The following is an 11650-nucleotide window of genomic DNA, read 5'->3' as shown; positions in this document are numbered from 1 at the left end:
TGGTTAGCTTTTCTGTCTACTTTAAGGTTTTATTTCACTTTGTTTTGCAGTAAGGGGTCTTTTAGCCACTTGGTTCCACTTTATTCTATATCCTTGTAGCTGTCCACATTCCCCCTAAAATATTAAGATCATATCAAAGGAACACAAAAAGAAGACTATAATAATAATAATAATAATAATTAATAATAATAATAATAAAAGGATGAAAAAGGAACCAAAGAACCAGAAAAAAAGTAATGAGTAAAAACTTAAAAAATAAAAATAAAATGGAATAAGAATTTAAAAGGTGGAATTAAAAAAAGAAATGCGAAAAAATAAAATGAAATAACAGAAAGATGAGAAGAGAAGAAATTAAATGAAGACCAAACAATAGAAAGTGTAATGAAAGGAAAAGAAAATGAAAGAAGAGGGAAAAATGAAATAATGAAAAGAAATACAGAAAATTAGGAGAAAAAAGAAAAAATGAAGAAAATAGGAAAGAAAAAAAAAAACGGAAAAAGAAGCCTCCCTATCAGGCCACTAACAACAATCTCAGGCTGCCAGTGCTCACCAATTTATCACTCTATGGCCCTCACTCCTTAGTTAACTTACCTGGGCATAAAGAAAAAAGTTTAAAAATTATTTATATATAAAATAACAAATTAAAAACCCTAAAAATAAAATCACAATCTAAGGTCTCTGTCCCAAAGCTGACTGTCCCACAAATTCCCCCTCCCCCAGGCAAATGGCTCTGTGCCTGAAAACCCACTGGATCACTCCCTGGCTCCCTTCTCTTCTGCCTGTTGGGGCATCTAAAAATTGCTACTCCCTGCTCCATTTCCCTCCAGCCAGTTGGGTTTTGATGGTTTGCCAGCTGTCTCTCCCAAGATATTAGGTGTCTGTCAGTCCACCCCCTTCATAATCCAGTTCCTCTCTCTGCCAGGGCTGGCATGTGTGACAGAAGCCTGCCAATCACCTTTGCTCTCCTCTCTCCCTGGAGCTGCTTCACTGGCTGGCACTGTTCCTTTTCGCAGGAACTGACTGAGATCTAGTCTGCCCACCCTATCAACCCTCCATCTCTACACTGCTCTCCCCATGAAACAGCTGTGTACATGTTCCTACACTTGTTTGACCCATAGTTCCCCCACTTCAAGAGACTGCTGGTAGCTTTGACAAGCTTGAGAGAACACAGGACTGACAAATTGTACTTATTCTCCTTGACCCCTATCCTCTTACTCATTTTAAACTGCTTTGGTGAAGATTCCTCAAGTTCCTTGCTTGTGCAAATGCAGTAAATCAACTTTTCACTGAGAGACATTTTTTTCCTTTGTAAAGCCAGAATATTCAGGCCCTTCTCTTGCAAATAGCCACGCTTAGGATAAAAGCCGCATGTTTGCCCTGAAGGAAAAGGGGAACATATCAATTATATCTGACTTCCCAGAAGAAACAATGAAACTAGAAGAAGAAAAATTCTATAAAGGGTGATATGGCAAAAAGAGGAAAAATATTATAAAAAATTTTTGTGAATCTCAAGCATGATATTGATATAGCCTGTGCAAAAATTCAAAATTGTTTCTAAGTGTACCTAGTCCCTAAAAGTCCAAATAAGTAATATAAGCCCTACAGTCTTTGAATGTTCAGAAAGGATGTAAGACCGAAGGTGTATTCAAGGTTGCATCCAGATAGAATGTGGAAGATATGCTAAATCCAAGCTGTGGAAGATATGCTAAATCCAAGCTGGCTTGGAATGTGGGGAATATGCAACTCACTTGCAGGAAATAACCTATCTGATACTCAGATCAAACATTGAAGAAACTAACCAAAGGTCTGTTTGCATACCATCACCCTTTGTCTCCCTGATCTTAAACCTCTGGATAAAAGGGACTGAAAAATGCTATTCGGGGCTTGGTTATTATTAGGACAAGAGTCCACCGAGTCCAGCTGGTCGAAACAAACCAACTTCCTTCTCAGAGTTCTCATGTCCTGGCCTTCAATACCGTGCACACCCCACTTCTCTATAACAATATTGGTGTCAAAAGTCCTGTGACACAAGAAAATCTAATAAATTATCTGACTTAAAGAATATGGTATGACAGGAAAAATTGAATTTACAAAAATAAATGAAGACTTCAAGTCCTGAGAAATTTTTGTAAAGGACATCTGTGTGCAACAAATATAATAGAATCATATTTTCAGGTGTTAATACATATAGAAGAAAGCTAACAAAGCAGGCTAGATAGGGAATCAATACACAGATCTGGAATTTGGCTGAAAAACTGCCACCATTAATATGTGTCTTCTGGGACCCCCAGTATGGCTGCTGTAAGACCCTTCTGAGATTCTCCCATTCAGAGCAAGATTTCCTCTGGAAGCCAGGAAAATACCCAGATATTCTCCCGGGGCCTTATCATTGGGACTTCTTGGGGGATTGAAGGGTGGGGTAATCAACCAAAATAGCAAACCACCTGGAATCCTCCCATGTCATTAACAAATAGACTGAATTATTAATGGTTTAAAAGGCAAGTGGGAAAGTGAACAGAACCTGTCTCTGTGCCTGTTTCTGCCCTATTCTGGCCTTTCTTGCCCATGACTTGATCAATACACAACTAAACCTGGGAATTTATAATCTATAATGGGATACTATAGTCTTTAAATTCATCCTCTTTATCGTTCTTCAGCCTCTTCCTCTCTACTGGGACCCATGATCTGTTATTTTTCTCCCATTTCTCTTCACTCTCCACCTTAATAAATTGCAGGCCTAATCCAGATGGTATGCTCTTGAAATTCATCCCTTGCAGCTGAGGCAAGAACATATGCAAAATCCAGCTACACTATATGGAAACAGTTGACAAGGACCAAATTAGAAATGTTTAAAAGCCTTATATTTTATATGAAGAGGTATAATATTTTATTTCTTTTTAATTAGAAAGTTGTAGATTTATAGAAAAAAACACTTAAAGTACAAATATCACATATAACACCTCATTTGCCACATGTTGAACCAAGATGGCAGGTGATCTCTATTTTTTGGCCTACTTCCTATTAAGGCTCCATGGACCTAGCCTCTTCTGATCTCATTTGAAGACCTGCATAGGGCTTGTCTCTCAGAGCTTCCTATATTAGTGGCATAGGGTTCATTTCTTTCCAGGACTTATCAGCTGCTCAGCTGCTACCTATCAAGTGAATGGTTCATCTCTTCTTGGGGCTACAGTATCAACATTCTTTCCTCTGCCATGTCTATGGAGTTCTCTCTTTTCCCATATGTCTTACTGAGTGAGTGCTCTTCTATATCAACCCACCAAGAGGGTGGGGAGTAAACCGTGATTCATGCACTACTGACCTGGTTGAATCAAAGTCCTAATCTTAACATAATTTAATCAAAGGCAACTCATCTGAATCTAATACTATCAAAGGGTATCATATCCAGAGGAACAGGCCAGTTTACAAACAACATTTTTCTTTTGCTCTTTTTCTCTCCAAATAAACTTTTCTTGGAATAATTGATATATTGATGAGATAGAAATTGCATGTTAGGGAAGTAGACTTGGCCCAGTGGTTAGGGCATCCGTCTACCACATGGGAGGTCTGCAGTTCAAACCCTGGGCCTCCTTGACCCATGTGGAGCTGGCCCATGCACAGTGCTGATGCGGGCAAGGAGTGCCCTGCCACACAGGGGTGTCCCCCATGTAGAGGAGCCCCATGCGTAAGGAGTGTGCACAATAAGGAGAGCAGCCCAGTGTGAAAGAAAGTGCAGCCTGCCCAGAAATGGTGCCACACACACGGAGAGCTGACACAACAACATGACACAACAAAAAGAAACACAGATTCCCATGCCACTGATGACAACAGAAGCGGACAAAGAAGACGCAGCAAATAGACACAGAGAACAGACAACTGGGGTTGGGGGGGGAGAGAAATAAATAATTAAATCTTTAAAAAAAGAAAAAGAATGGGATAGTCAGGACTTTGTAGCTTGTTTTAAATGTGTACCTATTTTAGGCTCTTAAGTAAACCAGTTGTTTTATTTTAGGACAAAATTGCTATCTTTTTCTTAACAATAAATACATCGTTAACACCCTACATACATAAATTACAAAAATGATTTTGGAAACTGTTTCAAAGCAAATTTTTAGAATATGATTCCATTAATTAGCAGGTATTTTATTTTAGCAGTGAAGAAAAAAACTACTTTTCTCATTATTTATGGAAACTTAAGGTTTTTAATGGAATTAAAATTATTTTTCCCTATTACCACCATAATATGCAGATTAAGGTGGCTTTTAATCATCAATTTGCTTTTGGTTTAACAGTGATTTTTATATTTAACCATTTGAATATTTCAGCTTAAGCAATGCTTTTACAAACTTTTTTTATAACTATTCATTACCTACTAGAGTATAGTTACTTCATTTTAAGACAAACTCTGCCTTCATAGAACACATTCCCTTACTCAGTGCTACCGCAATATGTTCTACCACTTGCCATATGCATTCAAGTTTTGTTTTACATACTTTCATTCTGATTTTACAAAGACCAGCCATTTTATCTTAGGACAAAACACTTTTTTGAACAAACTTATCAAATTTCAGTCAGCACTCTTACAAACGTTTCATTTCTTTCAATACCTTACATTTCATTCTGTGAAGAAAAGTAAACTTCATTTTAATTTAGGCAAGGACAATTTTATGAAAAGATTTGTAGCAATTTTATCAGTCAAGACTTATTTTCATCACTTATACCTATTTATTAATATAAACACTTGATTAAGTTTTGGCCATTTGAATAGAGTTTTTTTAGGAATTGATATTACCATCTGGATGTATTAAAATATATACTGCCAGTGAACAAAAAGACAAACACAAAAAGAGTTGCAGTACCCAGACAGAAACATAAAGTTCATTATTTTGACTCATAATTCTTACTCCTTTGGTATGAACTATTTTACTCCCTTTTAGGATTTATGGAATGAGTGTTGCTTATAATATTCAACATTGTTTTTGGAAACTCATTTACTAGTCATTAGCAACAGTCAGGAATATTTGCGCATGATAAATGCAGGTAAATTTAACAGTTTAGATAGATAATAGGTACATATATTTTGGATTATTGCTCTTTAGGAATAGACTTAGGAGTTAGCTGAAAGCTTTACTTGTAAGAGGTGAGCAATTGAAGGTTAAGGAAGGTTACTAGAGACAGCTGGGTATTGGTAAGTTATATGGGATCAGAGGAATAGGATCTGAGAAGGTGCTTGATTTGGGAAAGAAAAGATTGAGAAGGGGATGTGTTTTCTGCCTCTGCCATTTCCTGGAAGTGGAGGACAGGAGCTGGGAAAGGAGCCTGGAGAGTGGGGAGTTGGGCTTGAGAGTGGGTGGTGGGTGGGAAGAAGGGAGTAGGTTTACAGGGTGATGTGGGGGCACTAGAGGTGGATGGAGTAAATTGGGGTGCTGATGAGGCATAGAGCAATGGTGGAGGAATGTGATCAGAGAGATTTGAGTTGGAATAAGAATTTTTTGTGTATGGAAGGCAAGGAGGGGTGGGGAGTGGAGGTGAACTCTAGCTTTTCACTTTCCTGTAGGAGGAAGGGAGAAAGTTCAGGCAGAAGGTGGTGAGGACCAGAGGGGAAGAATGGGAGTTAGAGAATGAGGAAGGTGGAGAGTGGGCATGATGTCCAAGGAATATATGGAGGAAGTGCAGGGGGAGTCTGATCAGGAGGATCAAAGTCAAGGTTTTTGGGGGGATTTGGGGGGCAGAAAGGAGGAAAAAGAAAACTTTTGAAGAGATTTTTGTTGTAAAAGAAAAACAGAATTGACAGAGGGAGGGGCAGATACAATGATGAGAGATGGCCTGAGTGTAAGGAATCTCACATGTCTGCCACTGGTCTGGATAAAGTTTTTTAAGTCTTGGAGAACTTGGGAATTAAAAGCACATTGTTTTTCATTGTCCAATTGGTATTGTGGCCACAGAGAGGTTAAATAGAAAATGAGGTTTTTAGGTCTGATATTTCCTTCTGGGTACAGAGTTTTAAGGTTATGAAGTAACAGCCCAGAGGTATGGTTGGGGGTGGTGGTGAAATTGAATTCCCCATTTTAGGTGGCTAGGCGAGACTAAGGATCTCTAGGATGGGGGAGATTCTAAATGAGACAAGCATCCCTAATCAGTCAGATATCTCCAAGGAAACAGGAACTGTGCTTGGAGCTAGATGTCTCTGGAGCCAAGGGGTTTCTTCCCATAAGGACTCATGTATACCACTCACTGTGGCCCTTGGGGAACAATGAGGATCCTGACCTAGCACTAGGTTTTACCAGTGGGTTGTCCTGTGCAATGGAAAAGGAGAGAGAGACAGCAGGATCCTCCAATGGAGAAATCCTTAACTCACCCAGTTGAGATTCAATGTCTGGTGTTGGATAGGCATTCAACTGTGGCAGAAGACAGAGTCCTCACTAATCAATCAGTCTCAACATGACCCCAGTCCAGGGTTTCAGCGCCATATGTTGGAGAAATATGGTGCTTACTGGGACATGGAGACTGATATGAACACAGGAGAAATTTATTGAGAAGCTTTTCCAATGGAGAGAGTCTGAAGAGCAGACTTCAGCCTGTTGGGGTTCTTCAGCCCACTCCTGGAAAAGGGAGATTTGAATTTATACAGAACTTTCCTAAGCAGGGAAATGATATTTGGTGTGAAGGGATTGAGGGTCCAAGTGATGTGCAGGGACCAATAGGTAGCTCTAGAGGTAAAAATTTTCCCTGATATGGCTAGAGGGTAATGGGTTAGGAAGCTATGGTTTCTTGGAATGCTGCAGGAGCATATGTTTCTTTGATCTTTAGGGATTAAAGGGTTTTTAAAATCTCCCTCTGATATGCAGGTAGGGAAGGTCTCCGTTTCCCTTTACTCCCGTCTCTACATGGTTTCCTTGTTTAAACTGTGGGGAAGTGCTGTGCCCTTTGACACATAGGCTTATGGGGGATGGAGTTAGCCTCTCCTCAAAGCATATCAGGGGAAAATGAGCTTCAGTTTGTTAATTATTGCAAGTCTCTAACAAGTAGCAATAGTCATCTCAAGAGTGAACCCTGATGGGATCCAAATTAACTCACAAATCAAGGTAAATTATGCCATTATAGAATGTACATCATATTAGGGATGCAGAAGCGAATTTATGGCCAGAAAGATTTTAAAATGTTCAGGAAATGCAGCAAGGGCCAAAAGAGAATGCTTCCACTCTTTGAGAAAAAAAGTTTGCAGCATACAGGAAATATACTGACCTCGATCTAGAGCACCTGAATAATACAAAACTTGTCTTTATGATCTTCATCAGTCAAAGTGTACCAGATGCAATGAAGAAACTACAAAAATTGAAAGGAGGATTATAAATGTCTATGCCTCGGCTAATTGAAAGAGCTTTCAAAGTCTACAAAATAGAGACCAGATCCAGGAAGAGCAAATGAGATGTCAAGACCTTGTTAACTCCAGCCATAAACCACAGCTTGCCAGGTACAAGAAAGCCCTGATGAATTAAGATAAATGATCAGGTTTAAGACCCCTGCACCTTTCTACCACTAATCAAAAGAGCCATCCACATTACGACCATAACAGCACACCTATTACAAACATGAGGGATACAGGAAAAGGAGTTATCTAAGCCACCTAAAGGAGGGAGAACCAAGAATTGCTCACAAGTCAGTCTATCAAATATCCCACATTACTGGGAGTGGGAGGGATGGGACTGACAGAGCCCAGGGGCAACTTTCAACCCATTGTCATACATAAACATTTCTCTCAGGGATTCTCAGGTAAGTGTGATGGTGGAGTAGAAACTTACAGATTTTCTGGTAGATACCAGAAATACTTAGCCTGTTTTAAATGGAAAAACATACTCCTTCTGCAAGACTGCTATTCCTGAGGTTTCTGGGTCCAATATTCCTTTCTTACCACCCCTCAAATGTCAACTAGGGAACACTAATTTAAACCAATATGCCTGAATATCCTATGCTACTGGTAGAATGGAATCTGTTAACCAAATTAAATGTTCAGGTAACTTTATCCGAAGAAATAATAATCATTATAGTTCCTATCAACCAAGCATATATTCTTAAAGCTGCCTTACTACACTTAGATGGAGTGAACTGACTTGAGGTTACAGAACTTGAGGTTCTTGAAAGTAAAGCCAAAAATATAGACTGATGGGATGCCTGGAAGAGCCTGAGCTACTGAACCAGTCAAAGTAAAAAAAACTCTCGCATGTGCAAAAGAAAAAAAAACAACAACCCTAATTTATAGCAGTATCCCTTGAAAAGAGAGGCCATAAAAGATATACAGCCAATAATAGGAATTTTTCTTTTTCTCTGATATCCATTAGTTTGGCCATGCTAGTCTCTATACAAGACTTCTATTTGCCTTCTTAGTTGCCTGGTACAAGTACAGATTGATGCAGGAATTGAAGGCAATTAATCAGACAGTAAAACACATTCACTTAGTAGTGCCAAAACCTTACACATTCCTAACCACTTACCTGAAAATTTCTGTTGTTTTACTGTTGGATTTAAAAGATGCCCCCTAATCTGAGCCTCTAAGCCCAGAATCCCAAGAGCTATTTGCTTTTAATGGAAATTCCCCAAGCCAATGTAAAACAACAATACTGATGCATGTGCTCCCAAAGGGATTTAAAAATGTCCTGGTTCTATTTGGAGAAAGGCTAATTATGGATTTAAGAGAGTTTTAACCTCAAGTAGGAATTTTACTACAATATGTAGACCGTATTTTTTATTGCCATGACCACTAAGAAGATCAGAATTCTGTCTTATCTCTCAGTTTCCTGGCAGACCAAACATACAAGGTCTCCAAAGAAAAGCTCAAATATCAAAGCGTACCATGAAATATCCAGAATATGAGCTGTCTGTTGGGAGCAGTCAAAATAAAGTACACGCCGAACTCAGCAGAGCCAGCAGCACGGCTGCCAGAGAGGAGCCAACTTTCTCATTTGAGTAAACTATAATTAGTTTTCGAGCCCTTGTTGCCATCCCGCAGGCCGGGGCAGACTGGTGCCCAACGCTGGGGCTCGACGATTCCCTGTAATCGAGAAAAGAACATCGCTTCATCCAGGAGGGGAGCGCTCCCTGCATATCGGCAGATGAAAGGCTACATCTCAGTGGCGGAAAGGGAAACCTCTGCACCAACCCGTGAATTCTTCAGTCATTGGCAGTGGCCAAATGGGTAAGTGAAATACTTCATTTCACTTCATTTCTTTATAATCATGGGACAAGCAGAATCTTTGCATTCATTGTTTATTAGCCAGGTAAAAGAGGCATTCAAGACATGAGGGGTTAAGGTCAAAAAGAAAAGTTTGGTTGAATTTTTCAAGTTTATTATTAAAACCTGTCCATGGTTTCCCGAGGAGGGCACAATAGATGCAAAGTGTTGCAGTAGAGTAGGTGACTGTTTAACTGACTATTATAAGACTTTTGGACCCGAAAAGGTCCCCGTCACCGCCTTTAGCTACTGGTGGCTAGTACAAGATATACTAGGAATCACCCCCCAACCTCCTGATATAAAGAATTTAGTTACAGAAGGGGAGACTGCTTTAAAATTAAGTTCTCAACCCTCTTCGGGTTGCAGTAAGAGGTCTGAATATCACTCGCAACCCCATCACTCATGCCCAGACTCACCCTTTAGCTTAATTTCCTTTGACGATAAACCCCCTGATATTAAAGATATTATTACGGAAGGAAAAACTGTCCTTAAATCACAATCACCTTTCCGCCCTGCCTCATGTTGCAGCGGCTGAGACAAGGAAAATAGAAACCGGGGTGGGGAAAGTACAAAAGAGAATAACCTGAGCGTTCTGATTTACCCGTTAGCCTCATCTCTTTCGAAAACGAGTCGCTAATCCCTACTGCCTCCTCCCTCACTAATATTAAGCAGGGGCCAGAATAACCCTTTTCAAAGTTTGTAGGCAAATTGTGCACGGCTGCAGAAAAACTGTTTGGTGATACCAACACAGAAACAGACTTTGTAAAGTAAATTGCCTTTGTAAATGCAAATACGGCTTATCAGGCCGCAGTTAGACCTTATTGAAAGTAGGAGAACTTTTCTGGTTACATCAGGCTTTGTTCTGAAATTGGCCCCTATCAACAAGGCCAGCCACAAGCCCCAAAATCCAAACAAGCTTATAAGGCAATGGACTCTGTTCCAGCAAATGCCCACCCCTTTCACAACTCTCCGGGCTCCCTACTATCTACATGACAATGTAGCTCTGGGCTAGTGAAGGCTAATATAGTTAATCCACTGGTATGAGAGAAAAACATGGCAACATTTGTGTTTTGTTTTATTTCCATGCTAATTCTGATTGGGCTTATTTAACCAAGATAATAAAATGAGTACAAAATTTTTATAAAGGTCTAAAAGGAATTTTCAGTTTTGAATCAATAATTATCTCCAGAACTTCAAGTCTCAGTATAGTCTTAGAGTAATAATCCAAAAATGTGTGCTAATGGTCTGCCTAACTGCTGCTCAAGTTATTTTAACTGATTGCTGATAACTAATAAAAATGTTTCCAAGCACAAGCTTTCATATTACAGGCAACATGAAGTACAGAAGAATTCTTGAAGGGTATAATCTATGATATGCTATATAACAGAGGCTTTAAAAGCAGCTATACCAAGAAAGTAAGAATTATGAGTCGATTGTAAATAAATTATATATTTCTGTTAATGTGTTGTAATTGTTTTGTGTTTGTCTGTCTGTTCATTCAATGTCAGTGTATATTGTGATACCTCTGGATGGTAAATATAAATTACTAGAAATTTTTAAAAGAGCTCTATTTAAATGGCCAAAAATTAAATAAGCACTTATATTAATACTTAAGTTTATTATATTAATACATAAGTTTAAATGTTAATAAGATATCTACAATAATAAAAATTGTATGTCTTGATTAACAAAATTAACTGTACGTCTTCATAAAAGGTTGTTCTTGCCCAGATTAAAATGAATAACTTATTTTTCTTCACAGGATAATATAAAGAATGTAAAACTTAAATGAATATTAAAAAGGTTAAAAGCTTGTGAAAATGCTAACTGAAATGTAATAAGTTTTGCAAAAAAGGCATATTTTGTCCTAAAGTAGGATGGCTAATTTTTCATAAACTCTTGAAACTTAATTTGCATGTGGCAAGTTGTAAAAGGTATTGTGATAACTTTAAGTAAGGGAATGTGTTCTGTAAAGATAAAATTTGTCTTCAATAGTCTATATGGTTATAAATAATTATAAAAGGTTTAATAAAGCATTGTTTACATTAAGGTATTAAATGGCTAATTCCAAAAGGTCATTCTTAAATATATATAAAACTGAATTGATGATAATAATAATAAAAGGTAATTTTATAACAGGAAAGATTAGCAGCAACCAGCCTCCCCTGCCAACTTGCTTCTAGGAAACTGTTTCTAATATCGCATGCTACTAAGTATTTAAAGAAAAGTTCATTATTTTAACAAGCTTGTTTAGTGTTCACAGTATTATGTTATAAGAAGTTTGCTTAATAACTTTGTATGTAGGCTATATGGAATTTGTTTTTATTATTTAAGAAACAGAAAATAATTTTGTCCTGAGATAAAATAATTGATTATTGGAAAGAGTAGAGTATAGGACGGAACCTGAGTGAATGCTGAAACTGC

Source organism: Dasypus novemcinctus, chromosome 10 (assembly GCF_030445035.2).
Source record: "Dasypus novemcinctus isolate mDasNov1 chromosome 10, mDasNov1.1.hap2, whole genome shotgun sequence".
Classification (NCBI taxonomy): Eukaryota; Metazoa; Chordata; class Mammalia; order Cingulata; family Dasypodidae; genus Dasypus; species Dasypus novemcinctus.
The sequence above is the reverse complement of the archived record's forward strand: the minus strand, read 5'-3'. Positions refer to the sequence as shown.